Raw genomic sequence first — 23,625 nt, 5'->3', positions numbered from 1 at the left:
GGTGAAAATATATCTGAAACTAAGATAACTGCTGCCATCCAAATCTGACCCGCTCTGGGGTCTTTGGACAATGTTTAGGTGACTCACCTCAGGTTATGTCTGTGGCATGCTTTTTTTTTTTTCTTTCATATCTGAAGAAGGCTATAATCTCAATTCAAGAAGACTGTTTCCAGAACACAACAGATTTCCAGCTTCTGAGTACCTATCTAAATATCAAAACATAGTTTAAGTTTTTGGCAGTGATCATAAAAATCATTCTTACTAAAAAATTTCTTTTTGGACAAAACCTCAGTTTTCTTGAACTGTGAATGATAGAAAAGCAATTCTGACCACTACCAAGAGCCAGGATTATGAAAAATGAAATAGCTTTTAAAAATACTGATAAACTGATGTTAAAGTTCTTAAAGTAATTGTCTTCTTTGTAGTTTGATCCTTCATGATCTGTGGCAAAATTCCGTGCTTTAATGCAAAAGCTTAACGCTGAAGATCCTGTATACCATTTGCCCTTATTTGAGAAATACACAAATGAGAATTCCGTTTTAAAAAAATCTACACAGAATTTTAACACTTGACTAGATATGATTTTTTTTTTTTTTTCTCTTGCTCTTGGAGTCTGAGTTTTCTTTAGTCTATACATTTTCCACTTGCATAATGATTTTGAGTGTGACTTCCTGGCTATGTGTCTTATGTGAAATGAGAAATGAGCAATAAGTGATAAAGTACAGATTTTTGCTATAATAGGTTTCCAGAATTATTATTTTTTATTAGACCAGAGAAAGTTTGTTAGTCATCTTAGATACTCACATTTGAAAATTTCCTTTCTACATTTCAATTTGTGAGTGCTACCACCACACCACTGGCAATCTCATTAGTTAAGTTTCTTTCCATCTTTGATCTCCTATGTGTTTGACATAAAACAAATTTAAATCAAATAAAATGGAAAAAAAAAATAAACAACAACCCTATATAAATGATTTTGCATTTAAAGACAAAAAATCAGTGTTAAAAAATTCATATTGGTGATGGTGTTGAAGCAGTAAAAGCATTCAGCGCTAAAAAAGCATAGGTCTGAAAGCTAGAGATATATATAAAAATACAGCTTTGAAGAGAAGCTGGAGGTAATCTTCTGTTCCCACATGAATCTATGTTTTTTTTTTTTTTTTTTTTTCCTTTTTTCCTTTAATAGAGTAATCATGAAGACAATTCACAACATTTTAGTTATTTGCTCCTAAAAAGGATGAATGTCATAAATGTATTTGGAAGAAATTTTGGAAGACTTGGACTCAGTGAACCTAATTGCAATTTGTTTTTTAACAGACCCAAAATAGAAAAGTTTTTTTTTTTCACACAGAAGGAAAAATGAAAGATAATATTAAGTGAGATGTAAAAATGAAACCTATTGCTATGTTTGTATGTAAAGTGAAATATTTGTACAATGAAAGGATAATATAGAAGGTATGCCCAAATCACACAAATTCCGCCACAGAATTTTGCTTCTGTTTCTTTGTGTTTTTTCCTTCCTTCCTTCCTTCCTTCCTTCCTTCCTTCCTTCCTTCCTTCCTTCCTTCCTTCCTTCCTTCCTTCCTTCCTTCCTTCCTTCCTTCCTTCCTTCCTTCCTTCCTTCCTTCCTTCCTTCCTTCCTTCCTTCCTTCCTTCCTTCCTTCCGTCTTTCCGTCTTTAATGTTACTTGGTATTGTGGACCATCATTTTAACATACCTTACTAAAGCATACTTCTGGTTTAACCTGGCAGGTATCTAAGCACAGAGTCATTTTCTGACTCCATCCCAGTGGGACGGGGAAGAGAACTGAAAGAAAAAAAAAAAAAAAAGTAAAATTTGTAGGTTGAGGTTAAATAAATTTACTAAACAGAAAAAGGAAGAGGAAATAGAGACGATAGTAATGACAATTATAATTATATAATAAAAAATTACATAATTAGAAAGCAAATGATGCACAACACAATTGCTCACCACCCCCTGACCAATGCCCAGCTAGTTCCCAAGCACCAGCTGACAACCCAGCCAGCTTGCTACTGTTTTTTCAAGTTTTTCTCTGTTGATGTTATATAATATGAAATAATATTTTCTTCAGTTTATGTCAGCTGTCCTTGTTCTGTCCCCTCCCAACAACTTGTGTCCCCTCATCATCCCTCACTGGCAGGATAGTACAAAAAGATGAAAAGCAGAATTGCCCTTGGCTCAGTACAGCACTGCTCAGCAACAACTAGAATATTGATATATTGTCACAGTATTTTTTTCCTAAAGTCAAAATATAGCACCATACCAGACACTACAAAGGAAAAATCAACTCTGTCACAGTTGAAACCAGGACAAGCATGCTTTAATAATCCAATCTCAGATCACTAAGTAAATATCATACTTGCTTTCTCAGCATGTTGTGTATAATGTTCCATATTAAAATACTCATATTTTCTCCTCACATTATTTTCATATTTATACCTAGCTCTAAAACTACTAGTCTGTTGTAATCCAACATAGCAATTATTTTAATAACTTGCTGGTAAGTTTGAATGACATGTAAATGCAGTGTAGCTACTTCTTACATATTTTAGAACATAAGTATTAATAAAAATAGTTTCAAAATGTATTATGACTTACATTATCTATCTATCTATCTATCTATCTATATCTATCTATCTATCTATCTATCTATCTATCTACTTATTTATAAAAAGAGAACAGCTAATCTAGTTATAATCCTTTCTTGAAATTAAATTTTGGCACTATGTGACAGGATAAGGTTAGGAATTAAAATAATCTTCATATTGGCAAACCAAGTAATTACTTCAGTCTTCTGATCCATCTTAATGTTCACACTTATTAAGAAATATTTAAATGTAAAGACTATGCTTCGTTTGGTTAGGATTAATTCACCAAAGATAATGCAAAGTACAGCAGCAGTGTATTGATATTGCTAAGCTTATAAGATACAATTCAGGAAACTATTTAAAAGTAGACTTTTTGATAAAAAAAAATATATATATATCTTGCAGATAAATGAAGTTAGGAATAAAAGATGAAACATGCATAAATGTTTGAAGTATGTTAATATAGTTATTTGAATTTAGTTATTAGCAATGCTTGGTAATACAAAGACTCTGAAGGAGAAAAATTCTTCCAGTTTACATATGTGGTGAGGAAGAACATTTTCTATATACTAATGGCTATTTCATTGGTGGCATCTTTCTTGCTATGTTAGAAATATCTTCTCTCAAAAAGATTAAGTTTTAAGTATTTAATTGTCACAGAGCATGCTGACATTTGTTTTTTAGAGGACATTTGAAAATATCATAGAATCATAAAATTTCCTGAGTTGGAAGGAACCCAAATGGATGTCTGAGTCCAACTAAAACTTTAAATCATATATCTGTGAGTACTGTCCAAATGCTCCTTGAACTCTGGCAGGTTTCGTACTGTAAACACAGCCTTAGGAAGTTTGTTAACCACCCTCTAATTGAAGAGTATTTTCCTAATATCCAACCTGATCCAACTCCTACACAGTTTAATGCCGTTCCCTCAGGTCCTGTAGCTGTCACCAGGGAGAAAGAACAGTGTTTGCCCCTCCACTCCCCCCATGAGGAAGCTATAGGCCACCATGAAGCCTCAACTCAGTCTTCTCCTCTCCTCTCCTCTCCTCTCCTCTCCTCTCCTCTCCTCTCCTCTCCTCTCCTCTCCTCTCCTCTCCTCTCCTCTCCTCTCCTCTCCTCTCCTCTCCTCTCCTCTCCTCTCCTCTCCTCTCCTCTCCTCTCCTCTCCTCTCCTCTCCTCTCCTCTCCTCTCCTCTCCTCTCCAGATGGACAAATCAAGTGATCTCAGATGCTCCTCATGTCTCAGTTCAGAGCCTTCACCATATCTGTTGCCCTCCTCTAGACAATCTGTAATAGTTTTATATCCTTATATTTCAGTATCTTCTTATACTGCAGCACAGTACTTGTGATAAGGTCCCACGAGCACAGAGTACGATAGAAAAATTACTTCCCTCAAATGGCTGCCAGTGCTGTGACAGATGTATCCCAGGAAATGGTGAGATCTTTTTGGTGCTGAGGCAAAATATTGACTTAAATTCAACCTAAAATTTCCACAGAAATTCTCTCCAGCTGCTCCTCCCCATCTGTACATATATCCAGGGTTGTTTTTCTTTTTTTCTTTTTTTTTTTTCCTCCTAACTTCATGCAGCTGGCATGCCCAGCCCTCTGCTTTGTCAAGATCTCTCTGGAAGGACTCTCTGAAAGGATTCTCAACCCTTGAGAGTTAAAAATTCCTCTCAATTCAGTACTATCTGTAAACATACTGAATATGTATTTGAGTCTTGTATACAAATCATTTCTAAAAACATTAAAGGTAATTAGTCTTAAAATTTACCCCAGTGGAATCCTACAAATGGCTGGCCAACAGTCTGAGGTAACTCCATTTACTATAACACCATAAGACCCAGCCCTTAGCTAATTTTTCACCCATAATTCTGTGTATTTATCTAGTCTGAAACAGTACTGAATGTTCTACAGAAATATAAAGAATACATCTACTGGCTTCCTTTGAGCAGTCATTTATAAGCAGGTAGAGGTTTTTGTTAGTCATGTGGAATACTAATTCTACTAATTCTACTTTACCCCAAGATAAAGAGTTTTTTGAGACTAAATTAAGTCTTTTAAGTATGGGCTAGATCAGTAATTGATCAGTAATTGGAATATTTTTTCTTAGACTTCAAAAAAATAAGCATAAGGTGTTGCTTTATTACAGATTTCTTGTGTTTCTTAGATGTTATCTGGTAGTACAGACTACAGAAATAAATACATCTGAATCAGATAAAAAGATTTAAAAAATAAATTATGCTATCTTGATAAAATGAAGAAAGAAATTATTTGTCTAAATCAATACAGCCTTCAGCAGTATTAACATAAAAAAAAAAATAAATAAATAAAAATAAAATAAAAAAACCCTCTAACTTTCTCAGACAGAATGTAATAGCTGTTTTTGGTAGCTAATGGGCTATATTTAGATCAGCTAACTGGTAAATTAACTAGTCAATTGCTAATTTCTTTTTTACCTCCAAAACTCTTATCCATGATCACACAAACAATCATAAGCTTATGACATCATGTGAGAGTTGATTCAGGAATCTTTAGACTGTTTAAGTAGAAAAATAGTTAATGTTTCAAATATATTTCTTTATATTTTTATTTATTTGTTTGTTTGTTTATTCGCATCATGGAAACAGACTCAGAAAGAAATCAAGAAGTCTCTAGTCCAGTCTCCCGCTCCACACAGAGTCAGCTGTGAGATCATACCAGCTTATTCAAGGCTGATTCCAGTCAGGCTTGTAAACCTGCAGGGAGACTAACCTCTTCTTCGCATTCTTTTCCTGAGCTCTCTAGTTTCAGTTTATGTCTTTTGCTTGTCATCCTACCACCAAGCACTGTTGTGAAGAGTCGGGCTTTATTTTTTTGCTGTTTTTCAGGGAACATTACTGGCTCATGATCTACTCACTGTTTACCAAGACCCTTGATCATTTTTCAGCAGAGATGCTACTCTAGATATTTTGTCTTCAGGCTGTATTACTGCAAGAATTTTTTTCTCCCAGGTGATGGACTTAGCTCTTGTCCTTTCATAAAATTCTTGTTGGTCCATTTTTCCAAAATTTGAGCATGTTTTGGATCATAGAATCATAGAATTACTCAGGTTGGAAGGGACCTCAAGGATCATCAAGTCCAACTGCAGTCTAACCATAGTACCCTAACTCTAACAACCCTCTGCTAAATCATATCTCCAAGCACCACATCCAAACGGCTATTAAACACATCCAGGGATGGTGACTCAACCACCTCCCTGGGGAGCCTATTCCAATTAACCACCCTTTCTGTAAAGAAGTGTTTCCTAACATCCAACCTAAACTTACCTTGGCGCAACTTGAGGCCATTTCCCCTTGTCTTGTCACCTGTCACCAGTGAGAAGAGACCTACCTTGCTCTCACTGTAAGCACACTGGAAGAGAGTAATAAGGTCTCCTCTCAGCTGCCTCTTCCCCAGGCTAAACAGCTCCATCTCCCTTAGCCTCTCCTCATAGGGCTGATTTTCCAAGCCGTTCACTGGCCTCGTTGCCCTTCTCTGGACCTGCTCCAGTACCTCCATGTCCTTTTTTACTGAGGTGCCCAAAACTGAACACAGTACTCAAGGTGAGGCCTCACCAATGTCAAATACAGGGGCAGGATGACTTTCCTAGACCTACTCTCCACACCATTTCTGATACAAGCCTGGATGTCATTGGCCTTCTTGGCCACCAGGACACATTGCTGGCTCATGTTCAGCCAACTGTCCATCAGAACACCAAGGTCCCTTTCCACCAGGCAGCTTTCCAGGCACACCTCCCCAAGCCTGGGGTTGTTGTGACCAAAATGCAGGACCCGACACTTGGCCCTGTTGAAACTCATGCTGTTAACCTTGGCCCATTGATCCAGTCTGTCCAGGTCCCTCTGCAGTGCCCTTCTCCCCTCTGGCAGATCAACACTCCCTCCCAGCTTGGTGTCACCTGCAAACTTACTGAGGGTGCACTCAATCCCCTCATCAAGATCATCAATGAAGATGTTAAACAGAAGCGGCCCCAGTACTGAGCCTTCAGGGACACCGCTCGTGACCGGCCGCCAAGTAGATTCAACTTCATTGACCACGACTTTTGGCCCAGCCATCCAGCCAGTGCTTCTTCACCCAGCAGAGCGTACACCCTTCCAGACCATGATGTCAGCTTTGCCCCCCAAACTCATTTCAGCAGGTCCTAGATAGCAGAGTTAAATAGGACAGGTATCAGGATAATTGATTTAAGAACTGTTACTATATCATTTTCATTCTTATTTCAAGTTTAATACTTCATGGAAATTGCATTTGTTTTAGTTTTTTTGGGGGGCAAATTAAAAGGTACCTTCATGAAAAATGAAATTGGAAAACACACTGTACATAAATGTACAACATTTATATACATTTATATATTTATTATTATGTTGTACATAAATGAACAACAATAAGTTTATGTATTTCTTATTTAAATGTATAAACTTCCTTTCATTGTCACATTTTAACCACAGAAAAAGATAGCTGAATGTGGTTGGCAACAAATTTCTACAGGTATGAAATATATATATATATATATATATATATAAAAATAGTTGTATTTCCTCTTAGGATTCACAGTCATTATTTTCATGAACAAAACAAAACAAAGCAAAGACATATTTGTTCCTGCTTTTTAACTTTTATTTATTTATTTATTTTAATTCCTTACAGCATTTCCTGTTTTATTAAATGTAGTTAGAATTCTGAGGAGATTATTTTTGTGGTTCATAGACTAGTATAAATGTGCTTATCCATGTTTCTTAAGCATTCTTCTTATTATTTGTAATATGAATTAGAAAGAAATACATTGCCTATATACTTCTGCTTAACAAAATGCAAAATTCAAGTTAGATACGATATATAAAAATATTATTACATATGCAAATATGTGTATGTATATATGGATACACACTAAACCTACAACACAGAATTTTGAGTTCATATGAGATGCAATATATTCTTATATTCACTTTCTGCATAAAATTGTAACAGCCTGTAATGTTATGTTGGTTTGTTTATTTGTATGTATAACTTATTTATTCCACTAACAACATAAATCAAACTTAGATTTCTTCCATTTTACCTCCACAGGTAAAGTATATTCAAATACTCATGATTAAACAGAACATTTCAGGAAGTAAATTTATATATAGTTTCTAGTAGGACAGAATGCTTTTAGTTCACAGGCCTAGGTTCACATCCTGGTAGGTAGCAACTGTATCCTTCAGTAATTTCTAAGCACACAGATACCTCCATCTCCATGCTTTCTACGGGGAAGAAATTCAACTTTGTGGTTCAGATGAAAACAATAATGTTATTGGATAATGATAGGACTTATCAGCAGATACATTAATTTGTGAAGATGCATCAAAATTTATATATATATTTCCCATCTGGATTGCAAATTACTTAGCGGCTTATTTAGCCTGGGTTTCCTATGAGAAAATACATTATACCATTGTGCCTATGAAAAAATATTATAATCTGCCTGGCTTCAAGTTTTCTTGCAGTTGGAAACTTATTACAAAAATGTAGATCATAGAGTTCTAAAAACTTATTTAATTTATGTCTCAGAACTACAAAATGGTTGAAAGTGACTTCTGGAGATCATGTTGTCCTAACTCCCTTCTCAAGCAGGAATGCCTAGAGCAAGTTGCTTAGAGCCATTTCCAGGCAACTTTTGAAGATCTGCAAGGAGGGAGACTCCACAGCCTATCTGGGAAACCTGTACAAGTCCTGTGTCACCTGCACAGTAAAGTGCTTCCTGACGTTTAGACATTACCTCTGTATTTTAGGTTGTGCCCATCACTAGTCAATGGACACCACTAGAAATAGTATGGATCTGTCATATAGGCACCCTCTCTTTAAGTATTTATGTACATTAATTAGCTCACTCTTGAGCCTTCTCCTCTTCATGCTGAACAGTCCCAATTCTTCAGCCTATCCTCATATGTGCTTCAGTCTTTTGATCATGGTGGTAGCCATAAATCAGACTCTTTCCAGTATGTCCATGTCTATCTTGTAATGGCAGTCCCATGGTTGGACTCAGTACTACAGTCGTGGCTTCAGCAATGCTGAGTAGAAGAGAAGGATCACTTCTTTAGATTTGCTGATAATACTTTACTTAATGCAGCCAAAATCACTCACCCTTCTTAGTAGCAAAAGCACCCCTTTTCTGCAAAGATGGCAGAAATTTGGAATAGTAAAATTTAAATAAATTGAAGAACTTGAGCTATTAAAAATGATATTTTAAGTAGATAAATCAACTGCTTTATTAATAATTTCCTGCAAGAAATGAATAGCATTCTGCTAATTCCAACCAAATGTCCATCTAAATCAATTGTGGATGTCTAAAGAAAAATGTAAGGACACAGAAAATACAAAGCTACATATCCCTAAATACTTTTCCCACTTTCTATAGCATGCTGTTTAGAGATTTCTTAAACTATATATATCTTTTTACTTAAACCATCTCAGTGAATTCCTGATGACATTCTAGGCTGCTTCTATATGTCCATGTGGAATTTTTGTTTCCAGTGTCTAAGAAACTTTGTATTGTTGTCAACAGTTTACCGTTTGGTTCAGCCCAGTTCAATGACTAGCGGGGCGGAGGGATTTGCGAATCTGCACTTCCGGAAAGAGGAAACGGGTCTCAAAATATTTAAATGCAGTGGCAATGATCTGAGGAGAAACAATTTACTAAATATGGTATCGGAATGCAAGATAACACACTATAATGCAATAAAATTAGAATTGAAGCTAAAAAATCAAATATAATGAGTGTCTGAAAGGTGGAAAGGCCTCACCATAATGCTGAGATGAGATGCACAGTTGGGTCAAGCAGCAGGGATGAGAGAGAGACAAAAAAAAAAAAAAAAAAAAAAAAAAAGGGAAGGTCTTGTGACCTTGCCAGGGGTTATATCCCCTCTCTGAATGCAAAGTCCTCTGGGGTATGTAATTCTTTTTCTCTTCTGGGACAGGTACCTGGAACTAGAGCATTAACTCTTTAATTTCCAGTGCACTATGTGATGTTATGATGTGGAATACCAATAACCAAAAATCATAAAAGCATACAATTGTATAGACAAGTATCTCCATTTTGTTGTTGTTGTTGTTGTGAAAATTTCATTTGATGAAAACTTCCAAAACTTCATTCTATTTCCTAAGAGCTATTATTCAATAATTATTCTCACCTGAATTTCTCATTGTGATCCACTTTAATAACCTCCTTAAAAAAGATAAAAATAAAAATATAGAAATAATAAAAAAAAAAAAAAACAGGAAATAAAATAAAAGAAGAAACCAAAACTGAAATGGAATTGGACATTCTAAGGAAAACATTTTCTCTTGGGAATATTTCATCTGAAATATGATTTTGGTCACTGATTTAATTGTTCTTAATGCAATATTCATAGCAAAAAGTTATAAACATACAAAAATATACACAACAATTATATATATATATATTTGGTGAATAGTAAAAATTAACTTGGAGCAAAGAATTATAAAACTGTAGGATGACTTTGAAATAGCAACTTTAAGTGAAAGGGATAGACTCCCCAGATTTTAATTTGAGTCAGATTTTTGGTAGCATTTTTTTCTGCAATAAAATTTAGAAAACAAAGCATGCTTTAAAGTAATCTTAACTATGTCTTCAGCTGGCTGTTATTAAATAACATTGTATGTCGTTTTAAAATTAAAGGTAATATTTGTAATTATTGTGACAGCATGTGTCTTCCAATCAGTTCCATATTCAATGAGAAAATATTTTAAATTGCGGAGATATACAAGGATTTCTCAATGACATAACAAAGGTCAAATGTTCAACAAACATCCATTTCTACTCTCAAAGTTTCTGGAATCAATAATGCTCAAAAACAACTTTAAACAGAACATTTGTTTTTGAGGGAAATCAATTTTTTACAAGGGTAGATACTGATAGGAATGATTTTAAACTAAAGGAAGGGAGATTTAAATTAGGAGGAAGTTTTTAATGAGACTGGTGAGGTGCTGAAACAGCTTGTTCAGAGAGGTTGCAGATGCCCCATCCCTGGAAGTGTTTAAGGCCAGGTTGGATCGCAACCTGATCTAGTACTTGATCAAGCAGCTGGCAGTCCTTCCTGTTGTAGGGGAACTGGATTGTGATTATCCTTGAGGCCTTATCCCACACAAGCCACTCTACAATTTTATAGTTTGTCATACTAAAGTGACTAAGAATAATTACATTTTCAAGAGTAAGGAAGATAGGCTTCATTTTCACTTATGTAGACTGCAGAATGTATTTGTAATTACCTGCATGAGGTTACAAGGGATGGTCTACCCTGACTGACTGCAGTAACAAGATACTCAGATGCTGTAGGGATACCTTTACTTCTATATTACTTTTTTTCTTCATTGTCTGCTCCAGTTTGGCTGAAAAAGTCATCAGAAAGTGAATTTTAGATTAGGTAGACATCCAAATCATTATTTATCACCTAAAAGTTATAATGTTTTATTGTTGCTGAATTATAAGATATTCTTGTTAATGATAAATTACTGGTATTGGAGTATGTTGAGCAGAATATAGCACTGGGTAGGAAAAGGAATTTTTTTCTCCTCTCAGATGCTGAGTTTTGCTATTTCAAACCGTCATTAATACATGGGCTCTATAGACAAGGTAACTTGTGTATAAATAATTTTGTTGTAAAAGGAGCAGTGAAAAAATAAAAATTTCTGTTGCGTGGTAAATTAGGAGAAAGCATTACTAATCTAAGGACAACAACACAAAAAAGTCCCAGTTTCTTATCAGCAAATTTAATTACACTAACATAAATGAGAAGCTGAGGAGTCTGTATCACTATTTCTTTCTTTCTTTTTCAAGTTAACTTTTCATGGATCTCTACTCAAATTTGATGACACAAGTAGGAGTAAAAGGAAATATCAAGTATTCATTACCAGAGCACATATGTTAAAAATAATGAAATTACTCTGCTTACCCAGCAGATTGTCACAGTATGTACTCTCCTTAGGATGTCTGGTTGAAGATTACATTCCTGGCATAAGGTAAAAATGGAATAAGCAGGTGATGCAGGCTAGACACAGGTATTTATTCTTATAATAAATGTCTTTCAAAAAATTGTGAAGCTTTAATAATGCATACATGGTGACGGTTATTTAAGACACGCTTTTAAAATCTTCTTTAAATTAATATTAACTAAAATGGCTGGCTATATGAAACAACGAAAGCAGTGCATAAAACAGTAAGAGAGAAAAAGAATGGGGAAAAATAAAAAATAGAAGAGAAGGAGAAGAGATAGAGGAAGGTAAAGAAAAACAGAAGAAAGTGAGTGGAATAAATGAAGGAATGGAGGAAAGATCTTACAAATGAATGAACAAAAGGATGTTTATTTATTTCCACTTCTTTTTTTCTTTCTTTCTATTGTTTTCTTTTCTTCTTTTTTTTTTCCCCCTATTTTCTTATCTTATTATTTCTTTTTTCTTTTTTTCCTTTTGTTTCTTATTTTTTGTTTTTTTTTTCCTTCTTTCAACTTTTTACTTCTTTCTCCTTTTTTTTTCCACTTTTTTCTGATTTTTTTAAATTCCATTTTTCATGCTTTCCTCTTCCCCTCTTTTTTTCTTTTATATATATATATTTAATCTTTTTCTTTTTTTTCTTTTATTTTTTTTTTCCTATTTCTTCCTTTTTCCCCCTTTTCTCTATTTTTATCTTTTTCCTTTACTTTTTTTAATTTTTTCTTCCTTTTTTTCTTTTTTTTTTTTTTTTTTACCATTTTCTTTTCTTCCTGTTTTACATTCTTTGCTTTTCTTAATGCTTTTTTGCCTTTTTTCCCCCTTTTATTCTTTTTTTTTTTTTTCTGATTAATAATGCTTTGTTAAAAGTTTAATATAAATATACAACAACTAAGCATTTTACTTTCCTTAAATTATGATGTATACTTTCACAGAACCCTGAAAAGCGAGTAAGGCAAGTCCCTTCTAAATGAAATTGTATTACTAAATGTCATAGTTTTCCCTTTAGTTCTTCACAGTCATTGTATGCTTATTTTTCAGAACTTACTGGGGATTTAATTTGCTTCACACCATTCCTTCACTATTTTTTTTTTCTTTTTTAATATGGAGAAGAAAAAAAATTCCACACTGTAATAAAGTGTAAGCCATCCCCTACAAATAAATATCTAGCTGACTGATGCGTCCGAATGTCCATTTATATTCTTATTCTCTGACTGAATGAAGTAAGCATGGATTAATTCTATGACAGAGCAAAATAAAATAGAAACAAGGTACTCAAAACTTCCCAAGCTTTTAGCAGATGATGCTTAACATTTATTTCTAAGAATAGAATGTAACCATTTTTAAAATGTTACCTCTATCAACACACATCTTTAATGGAAGCTGCTGATGTTTTGAACATGATAAACTCTGATTTATCTAGCTCTGGGGAATTGTGATTTTTTAATTTTTTGTTAATTTATTTTTTTGCGTGTGTGTCTTAAAATAATAGATTTTATCTATCCTAATTATTTCTTCACTACATATATACGTTCTACTTTGCTTAAAAGATATGGATTCACAAGAAAGTCATATTTACTGCTTGACTTTTCCTGTCAGCTAAAAGTTCCTGAAAATAAGAAAATAGTATTCCAGTAATTGAAATAAAGAAATATTTTCAAGGAATTTATCAGTTTCACAACAAATGCTTTCAGTGAAAAAAATTCCACAAATTTCCTTCCTGAAAAATCCTGATTGTATTGTGCAAGTATATTGAAATCCATAAAACTTGTTTACTGTAAAACTGGAAGAAAACATTCAACACAACAGGAAACAGTAGGAAGAGAAGAAATTTGCTAACAAAACCTATAACCTATTTTATTATTAAATAAATCTGAATTTTTTTATTGTTCTTGTTTATGCTCAAATAAAGTATGGCATTAGGAGAACGAAGATATTTATGATTCTGCAGTGCATAATTATTATCTTTTTTGTAATTCTAAAGGTTTTTTGTTTTTGTTTTTGTTTTTGTTTTTCCCCATGTAAATCTAGGAAGATTATGCTCATGAACACATGAGGAAAATGAACATCCATAATTCTATGATTCCAGATGAGATGCATCCCAGAGTCCTGAGGGAGTTGGCTGATGCAGTCACCGAGGCATTCACAACAGTATTTGAAAAAACATGGTGGTCAGATGAAATCCCTGGTGACTGGAAAAAGGCAGTGTTGCATCTCTTTGAAGAAGGGTAGAAAGGATATGTTTTTTGTGGTCTGTGAATCTGTTGTTGTTTCCATGGAAATAAATAGGAGGCATAAGAAGAATCTACATGCAGCCTTCTTCACTCACTGCGTCTCAGGCAAGCCACAGTTTTGGACACTCATCTATTGAGATATTGTGATGCATAGAGATATCTCAGAACATAAACACGTACATTTAGTGTGAAGTAGTCTGGAACTGCACTGTGGATGACTATTTCTCTCCTATAGTTATTAAAAACAAACAAACAAACAAAACAACAACAACAAAAAAAAAACCAAACATATTTAGCTCAAGTCCAGAGGAAGATGCCCATCTATGTATCATCTATTTCCTAGAAGTAATCAGTTTTATTCTCTACATTTTTATTTGTAAATAAGTGCTTATTTATAAATAGATTTGTGTTTCTGTTCAATATAGCTACTGTTAGACAATTAAATGATCTATACAAAATAGGTATCTATTCTCTCTACAGTAGCCAACAAAACCCTCTAAAGTTCTTGTGTGAAGGAATTTATCTAACCAAATGAAGACATTTATACTATTTACCCTTATTTTCCTTAAGAGATATTTTCACAGTATTATTCATCTTTTTTTGTGAAGAAAATGTCTAATATAAGCTAGATATAATAACCTAAATAGAATAATTCTAAAGAGACATCTATTTCTTACAAAATACAGAGTCAGGGGAAATCAGACAATGTGTATACATCATATACATTTAGTCAGATATTTATTCATACTTAAGATTTTTTTTTTTCAATGATTTGACAAGAACAATAGTAGTCATGTGACAAATAAGAGCCTAAAATAAACTTTTTTTTTTTTTTTTTCCCCCCCACAGTTAAGTACTCTACCAGATTCTTAAGAAAGCTGTCCCCTCAAATTGAATGTTGTATTTTATAGGGCTTATTAACTTCCTCAATGTGCCATATTCACAACAGCCTATGACCAGCTCACATTATTTTAATTTAACCCATCGATCAATTATTTTACTATATGGTTTAAAGGATGAAGTTTAAAAAAGACTTACATAATATTCTAGTGTAAAGCCATTAAGAAATAAATTCCCTGAATTTAAAATATAATCATTATAATAAGTTGTATACAGTGTAATTTTTAATATTAATTCTGAATCTTTTAAAATACTGATGTTCATTGTGGGAATACAAGAAAAACTGTTCAGAGCAGAAGCTGTGGAGCAAGATAAACAGCATGAGAATCAAGGACACCTCTAGAAGAAGAAAGAATGTCTCACAGCTCTGATTGGATAAGTACCTGTGTGAACAGTTGAAGAGAGTTTTGTAGAATGCTCTGTTGATATGTAAAGGTGGATGGAAAAGTTGTAGGGGTGGATGGGAAAGCTAGAAAAAGAAAACTTGTGAAGGTATATAAGTGATGTGAGAATTTGTAATAAACAATTGGGATCATTCACATCTGAGTCCGTGCATCAGACGCTGCAGTTCATGGCATCAAGCATTTCTGCAATAATCTGTCTATTCAAATAGTAGGTAACATATTGATTATAATTTCAGATTATATCATAAGCCTCATTTGTGGTAATAAATTTGTTAAAACTCGAAAGGAGTAAATTACAGTCTCCTGTGCAATATCTTCACAGAAGACAATATAACTTTTTTGTGTGTGTGCAGATTTAGAAAATTGCTGTTTTTACTAGATTATTCTATTTCTAGTAATGCAACTAATATCATACTAGGCATAAACTCAGCAGTCTCCCAGATGTATATTTTTATACATATAGATATATCTGTTTGACTGCAACTTATATAATCTATGAAACAATTTGCAGCTGGAAGTAAATACCACCCATAAATACTGACCTCATACTCCAAGGTGCAATAACATCTGGATTTTGAAGCCCAAAAAAACAGAAGTTCCCTGATGTTCTACATTTTAATGAAGTTTAGATTGTACTCGCTGCAAAATAAAGATTTTGTTATTTTAATTGCCAAGGACACAGTGCTTTGTGTGTTTCTTTAGGTAAAAATCATTCTGCCTAACGCTATCTGATAACTTAATGAATTTAGACGAATCTGAATAAGGAGGTTTTTCCTTATGCTCTGACATAGTAAAATAAAGATCCTTGGCTGTTGTGCACATTGCTTCAGATGTCTCCTACTTTTGATTGTGTTGGCCATGTTGATCACATCCATCCATCCATGTATGTATCTATCCATGAACAATTACTGACTGTTTCATTTAGTCTGAATTAGCACATAACACATATTCTGTAAAAGAACAATATCTAACTCAACATAAAGGCAAATTATTTTTACTAAATTGAAAGTGTATGTTTTTTTTGTTTTTTTTTTTTTCTACATCATTTGATAATTATGACCTGCAATTTAAGGCACCATATTCATATGATATGAGTCATTCATATAATTATATTTTTACTTCTTTCAGGAACTTGAAAGCAAATATTAGAGTTTGGACACTATACCAAACCTGAAGATCTACTATATTATGAGAAATCTCAGCTACTTCTTTAGTGCATATTTTGTAAATGATTATGGATCTATTCATTACTGATCAATGACTTGATTCATATTTTATTGTGCATTTTCCATTTCCTTTTATAATCTTCATTCCTTCGAATAAAGATTCTTGCTTCTCTTCTTGAATGTACATAGGCCAAAGAGTACATCTTTTCATGAACACTTCTTGGCAATATTTAGGATGAAATGCAAATGAACAGGAGGCCTGAAGATCCAATACAAATGAAAGGCAACTGAAAAGGACTAGGGCTCATCAGTTCTATGATAGTAAACAGAAAAGCAATTGATAAACAGAAAATATATTTTGAAATAGCAAATACTCAGATTGTTTTCAATCTCTTGTTCCTATCCATGTAATAATCTCATTCATTCTAGAGACAGGATTTTTTAAAAAAGCTAAATAATCTAGAGAGATGATCCTTACCAGGAATTTCTCAAATCGTTAAAAATATCAGTCATAGTTTCTGTTAATATCATTTCTGGAGAATAACATTCATTTTGTAACAGAGAAAGGGACACCACTGCCTGCCTTGATACATATAATGAATGTCAGAAATATTGAGTAGTCTCCTCTATATGTATTATTTTTTGTAAGAACTCTCAGTACTTCTCTAGAATGATATGATATTGTGCTCCATTTCCAAATAGTTGATTTAGTCATGTCCAGTCCTAAGTCCATCAAAATGAATTTGTTTTAAACAAGTACTTTCCTCTAATGTGAATAATCAGGTCAGGTAATTTCTACCATTTAAGGCCAATTGCTAGCTTAAATATGTTCTCTCTCCAAGAATCTCTCCTGCTGTCTCTTCAGATGTAATTAGGACTGACACACACATGCCATTCAGCATGGCATAAATTTCCTTAGTTTTCAAATCTGCAATTGGGACAATAAAAAATTGTAATCTCCATTGATAAGTTTAGACAATCAAATTAAATAGAATATATATATATATATAATAAAAAAGACTCTCATTTTTATTTGTTACTATGAAATGATTATTTAACCAAACTCACTGGTAGTTCTAATCCATTCTTTCTCACTGCTTTAGAAGCTAAATTCATATACCAAAATTTTCAACAATGTTGCATTTTTGCAGCACAAGAACAATGATGCTTTTCAAATTACATTAACAGATTATATTCACTACAGTGTTTTATTACTTGCTAAATAAATAAATAAATAAAATTGCTTGACTAATTTCTTTCTGAAACACATTAAACTGATTAATGTATATATGAAACTACCAAATTTTTATTTTTCAGAGATTTTTGCCATTCTGGATCTAAAATGAGATCTGACACTTTGGATATCAATAGATTCTAAATTACAGCCATAACTGACAATTTATCTTCAGATCCAAAAGCAAGAAAGTTATTATTAGACAGAGAACAGATTTACAGACCTATTCATTATTGAAAGTCCATACTCTTCTTAGATATGATAATATTTACTCTATAATGAAAGACTGATCTTTCATTTAAAACTGCTTGTTGTTCAGACTCTCAAGAAAACATTATTGCTTTTGTTTCCTTCAGTTTTTCCTGCACCACTGAAATAAATAGATTAAAAGTACTAGAGTTAAGAAGGAAATTATTTTACAGCAAAGAAAATTACGGAGGACAAATGCTGAATAGTGCTATGTTTTTAAGTGTTAATACCCATGAAATGCAGCAAGTGAAAGGGTGGCCTATCTATCACTTAATTTATGATTTAATGATTCATTATACAAATTTATTTTGAATGTATTTATTTATTTATTTATTTATTATGTATTTTTAATCCCAGTGTTTAAGTTGTTTGTATACTTGTACTAGGAAAACATGAAAACCCTAAAAGCAGAAAGAAACTGGAAAATTTTTGATATAGTGACTGAGAGAAAAGACGGTAGAACTAATTATGCCAGAAGTTTCCTTCTGCTTTCTGACATACCTAGTGTAAAGGAAAAGGTGATTCTGTAGCCTTATGGAGGATGAGATTGATAGCTGAGCCTAAGGGTGATGATCTCTCCATTTCTAATTGCTTTTAAAGCTTTTCTAAATGTCTGTCAGTTTGTTCTCCTCCTCTGTAATTATAATACTGTTGTTTGTCAATTTCTGGAAACCTATATGTTCCTGGAAGACCTGTTTCAGTGTAATAGCTACAATAATGAGGATTATATTTACTTTGTGTACAACATTTTGGAGGCTCAGGAAATGTAGAGATAATAAGTTAAACAATAATAAAGATATTTGTACTTACTTGTATCGTTTAGCTAGTTTAGATGGAAGGTTGAACAGGACTAATAATATTAAGAGAGAAAAAAAAAAAAAAAGAAACATTTCCATTCCTTCTCATAGAGGCTGACTGATTGAATATATTAGTGTAAGTTTATGTAATGGTTTAAGTAGGAATTTGTCCAGACTGTTTTCTTTGTGTTTCATGAAGATCTTGTTGAGCTTCATCTTTTATGCTGATATCACCATGTCCTGGAAATTGTCAAATTATCCTGAAAAAATAATCAAATCCTATCTCAACAGTCTGTAGTCAACTGAATGAGTATATAGCATTTTAGAGAAGTATTATTAAAAAACTGAGCAGTCATAGTCTGCTGCAAATATTCATCTATAAAGCAGCAATTTCTGAACAAGAACAATGAACTTTCTATGCAAAAGAAGAGCTAAAGAAAAATGTAGATTTCTAGATGACAGCCACGGGGAAGGAAAAAAGACTTCAGAATAAAATGATTGCTTTTTGTCAGCAAAAATGTCAGCAGATGGTGAGACTCAGATAGGGTTACATGAGCCAAAAAATTGATCCCATGCTCTGAAAAAGACATATCCTACTCTTCCACAAAGCTCCTACTCAGATCTCCTTTATCCTTCTCCTTGGCTCTGGCACGTCCTTGTCCACACCTTTATCCAGAGTTCACAATGTTTGTAGCACTCTGAGGAAAATAGCAAGAGATGTAACTTATGGACTCAGGAATTTTGCTGTCAGGTAGCATAACTAAGTCATAACAAAGACATAAGAAAGCTTAAGTGTACTACTGATAAACCCACCCTTTAATGTTCTATTCAAAAAACAGTAACATCAGAGATAAAAATGTTGTTTTGCTTAGTTCACTACACAAGATTATTGAGGCGATGAGGCATGAGCAATGGCAGTATTCGAAATATCCTCTCAAACGGAATCATAGCAAGTCTTGTGATTCATCAGACAGAAACATAAGTTTTCAAACTTTTCACAAATAATTATGATATGCTTAAGTTGAATAAGAACTTAGTTGTTGACAGGATAGCCCCACTAACTTTTCTTTGCCAGCAGACATCAAGGACCTGTGTTGAGCCATATATTACAGACAATGGTAAAAATTTGGTCTATTGACTACAGAAGTTATACATATACACACTGAGATAGAAATCTCAACAGAGTAAAGTATTGTGTCATGGTCTTGCTTTGTACCATACTGCAAAAGTTTCTGATGCTATTGGAAAGGCTGCCTTAAACAGCATCTGTGGGCATAGGAGGAGGAATCTAATTTTTATCCCTGAGCTACACTGAAAGTTAGCTTTTATCTGCTGTTTTTTAAGATTTGACTTAATCTTATATGATTACATCTACCTATTTTAATTACTGCTAGGCTAAATTTCAGCTTCGTTTCTCATTCTCGATTCCCCGGTTTCTGAGGGATGTGGATCTGATGGAGAAAGTTCAATGAAAGGTTGTGAAGACATTTCAGAGACTGGATCATAGTTCCTAGGAAGGCAGATGGAAAGAGCCTTTTCAGTCGGGAGAAGAGTAGGCTCAGGAGGTATCTTATCAATGTCTATAAATACTTGAAAGGGGGGTGCAGAGAGGATGGGGCCAAGATCTGTTCAGTGGTGCCCAGTGACAGAACAAAAGACAGTGGCCACAAACTGAAGCGCAAGAGGATCCATCTGGACATCAAGAAACACTTATTTACTGCGTGTATGCCAAAGCACTGGCACAGGTTTCTCAGAGAAGTTGTAGAGTCTCCTTCATTGGAGACAGTCAGAAACTGGATATAGATTATCCTGAGCCATATGATGTAGGTGGCCCGACTTGAGGATGGCAGTTCACAGACCAGATGACAGCCAGAGATGACAGACCAGATGACAGCCAGTTGGACCAGATGACAGCCAGTTGGACCAGATGACAGCCAGAGGTCTCTTCCAACCTCAGTCATTCTGTGATTCTATTATTGAACTACATCTCCATAGCAAGATGTAATAACTAACTCATGTTTTATAAAAAGGATATTGAAAGAAGCCACTTCTGCTGTTAACAATGGACGTATTTTACAGATAAGATATATGATGAAAGCTAACACTGTAATAGAACATGGGGGTATACTGTCATTAGTGTTATTATTACTATTGTTGGAGTCCACATTTTTCAACTTTTTTTAAGACTATGTTACACTAGAAAATTAGTTTTGCATTGGTTTTCTCTTTGTTCTCTTGTAATTGAAACACTGTGTTGATTAACTGATCAAAATATCAAAATAAAACTAAGATTTTTTCTGTTTTGTTTTATACCAAGGGAATTTGGACTGGTGTAAAATAGATTATGTTATGCAAATGAACTGCTGTGCTAATAATCCTACCTAATTAAGTTTGTAACTATGAAGTATAATTATTTAAACAAATAAGCCTACACCACTTTTATTGAGTGCTGAATATAAAACATTGCTGACAAAAAATTTGAATTTAACATCTGAATATTTATAAAACTTGCTAAGCTGTAGTGTAGATTTTTTCAGTTATTTATTTCACACAGTAGAAATTTCTTTGTTGATCATAAGAAAAGGTGAGTTCCCTGTAAAAGTCTTATTTATCTTACATCCATGGTGGAAATAAATTTTATTTAAATTATATAGGTAAATAAAGAGTTAAAGTTCTATAAAGTTCTCTTGATTCCTCCTTCATGAGATCACCTAAATAAATGGATACTTATGGAGTAAATCTTGAAATATTTTTTATAGACTCTAACACAGATAAATTCAAATAATCTGCATTGTTTCTAATTTTATAGTAGTCTGAGATGAAAATTTCTTCCAAACTGCATAAGTATATGAAGAAAAGCCACATTAATTAAGATATTCATTTGTTGACTTCTGTTTACAGTAGCAGACTTTTTATAGACTGCTTCTTCATTTACTGTCTGGGATGTTTCTTAGTTACATTGGACCCTGCAGTGCTGAGATTATTTGGCTGTGTAGAAATCTACATCAGACTTCAAAAAACAAACATATGAATTCCCTCTTTATTGAAAATAAGAGAAGTGGAAGATAAGGGATTTTACCCAGATAGATCTCAACACCACGTACTTGGACTGAGAGTCATTCTTCTAGTAGACTAGGCATAATTATATTTAGTACTAAATGAGACTTTAAGTTAAATGCTGCTATCTGCCCTTGCTGGTCATGAATTTTAGTGAGAGATCATTCAGTGTAAACCGATACATTTACCAGACTGTGTATCTTCAGCTTCAGTTGATGTCAAATGAACAGTTTAACTCACCTTGTAGAATTTCAGCAACAACAATGAAAACATACAAAACAAAACAAAAAGGAGTTTAAAGATTTGTCAGCATCTACAGATTTCTCTTCAGAGAAACAATATCATTTTAGAAGAATTCAAAGAATGTCAATCTGAACATTGAGTGAAACACCATGCAAATAATAGAAGGTCTTAAACTTTCAGAAAAATATCATTTGTACTATCAGACGAGCTTCTCCTAGCAAAAATCAAAGTGAAAACGTTTTACTACTTGGCTATGTATTTGGACAAATATTCTCAATATCTAAATGATGCTATGTTTTAAACTTTGTTTAAATTGACCTTTAAAATGGACCTGTGAATTGTGAATTTCATTACTGCGAGACCCATCTACAGAAACTCCTGAAGACTTTCCAAAATTCTAAGTATAAATATTTGTCCCATTAGAATCAAAATAACATTCAACTTTAATTTTTTTTATTATTATTATTATTATTATTTTTATTTTAATTCAGTCACGATGTTCTGGGTGTTTGCTATTTTACTGACATCACTGTAATCATAATACATTATATTATTGGAAATATCACTAAAATAAGTAGTAATTTAAGTTTTTGTATATTTATCAAGAAAAATAATAATTAAAAATGTGTTGAATTACAAACCAATTTTTGCATAAGGAATTACATTCTACCTTTACAGTGCAGAAATTTTGTTTCCATTAGACAACCTAGTCAGTGTCCTGCAAAGATGGTTTAGATATACCTCTTATTTTGTCTTGAAGAGAAAAGCTTGAAAGAATAGGAAAAATGTGCAAAAAATAATTATTCACTATTGAGAATTAAGAATAACTAGACTCTTTAATGATAATGATTACTGACTTGTTCATTTCAATTAGAAATTGATTGTTTAATTAATTTTACGTTAACATCGTTATAGGTTTTGGTTATTTTCAATCCATAGCAAACACTTGGCCATTTCAAAGTTGCAGGATTTTCTTTTGCTTTAAAGTCTCTATCACACATCTTCAAAGATTTATTTGCCATAAGAACTTAAACTTCAATCTTCAAGGTTTTTTATTGCTGACTCGTTCATTGTGGGAAAAGGAAGAACTTCAAAATAAAAATAAACTATGGATAGTAAGTGTTGCTGAACAATGTTAATGTACTAATTAGCTATCCATACAAATATCTTTTTCATATATGGATGCATAAACAAAAAAAATATTTTAATGCACTCAGTAGGTCTGGACACCAGGTTACTTAAATTATGACCTAGGCCAGGATCTTGAGTCTTACTTTAACTGTCAATCTTGGGCTCATAAGCAAAGTGTGGGTGTTTTGGATGAGACTGATCAGAACAATTAAGGCCTGTCAGTGCACACATTTCTTTCCAGCCACTCACAACACAGAACAAACAAACAGGTTTTATAACCGGTTTTGCTAAATGTCATGACACCTCTATAAAGCTGACTATAACAATTAAAAATGAAAGCAGTCAGAAATCGCCAGAGGGGATAGATTTTATATCCAAGGTAATATCCGATGCCTCACAAAATAGGGCACACTCAGCAGAATGTAGAAAATTACTTTGCAACTTTAATGATACAGCCAGTAACACTAAACTTTGGTGCTGAATTGCTTTGTTCTTTTTTTCAGTGGTTGGTGCTTTTTCCTCCTGGAGCAAACAACCTCAACCACTATGTTTTATATATCACTGTATGATGATCAAGA

The 23,625-nt window shown here is 33.3% G+C and overlaps 1 long non-coding RNA gene across 2 annotated transcripts in view; it reads right to left on the bottom strand.

Moving 5' to 3' along the window:
• Window positions 1-7,633: 7,633 nt before the first annotated feature.
• The window catches only part of LOC149920208 (uncharacterized), a 30,463-nt gene continuing 14,471 nt past the window's right edge, over window positions 7,634-23,625 (bottom strand). Inside the window, exons 3-8 of one of the 2 annotated variants that reach the window (XR_016461540.1) lie at window positions 15,713-15,809; window positions 14,047-14,095; window positions 11,599-11,655; window positions 10,916-11,035; window positions 9,197-9,304; window positions 7,634-8,697 (exon numbers count right to left, since the gene is read on the bottom strand). This is a non-coding gene — a long non-coding RNA (uncharacterized LOC149920208). The remainder of the gene's footprint in view (window positions 8,698-9,196; window positions 9,305-10,915; window positions 11,036-11,598; window positions 11,656-14,046; window positions 14,096-15,712; window positions 15,810-23,625) is intronic. The other variant, XR_016461541.1, reaches the window with a different exon arrangement.

This window comes from Phasianus colchicus, chromosome 1 (assembly GCF_987193195.1).
Source record: "Phasianus colchicus chromosome 1, bPhaCol1.hap1.1, whole genome shotgun sequence".
Classification (NCBI taxonomy): Eukaryota; Metazoa; Chordata; class Aves; order Galliformes; family Phasianidae; genus Phasianus; species Phasianus colchicus.
The sequence above is the reverse complement of the archived record's forward strand: the minus strand, read 5'-3'. Positions and strand labels throughout refer to the sequence as shown.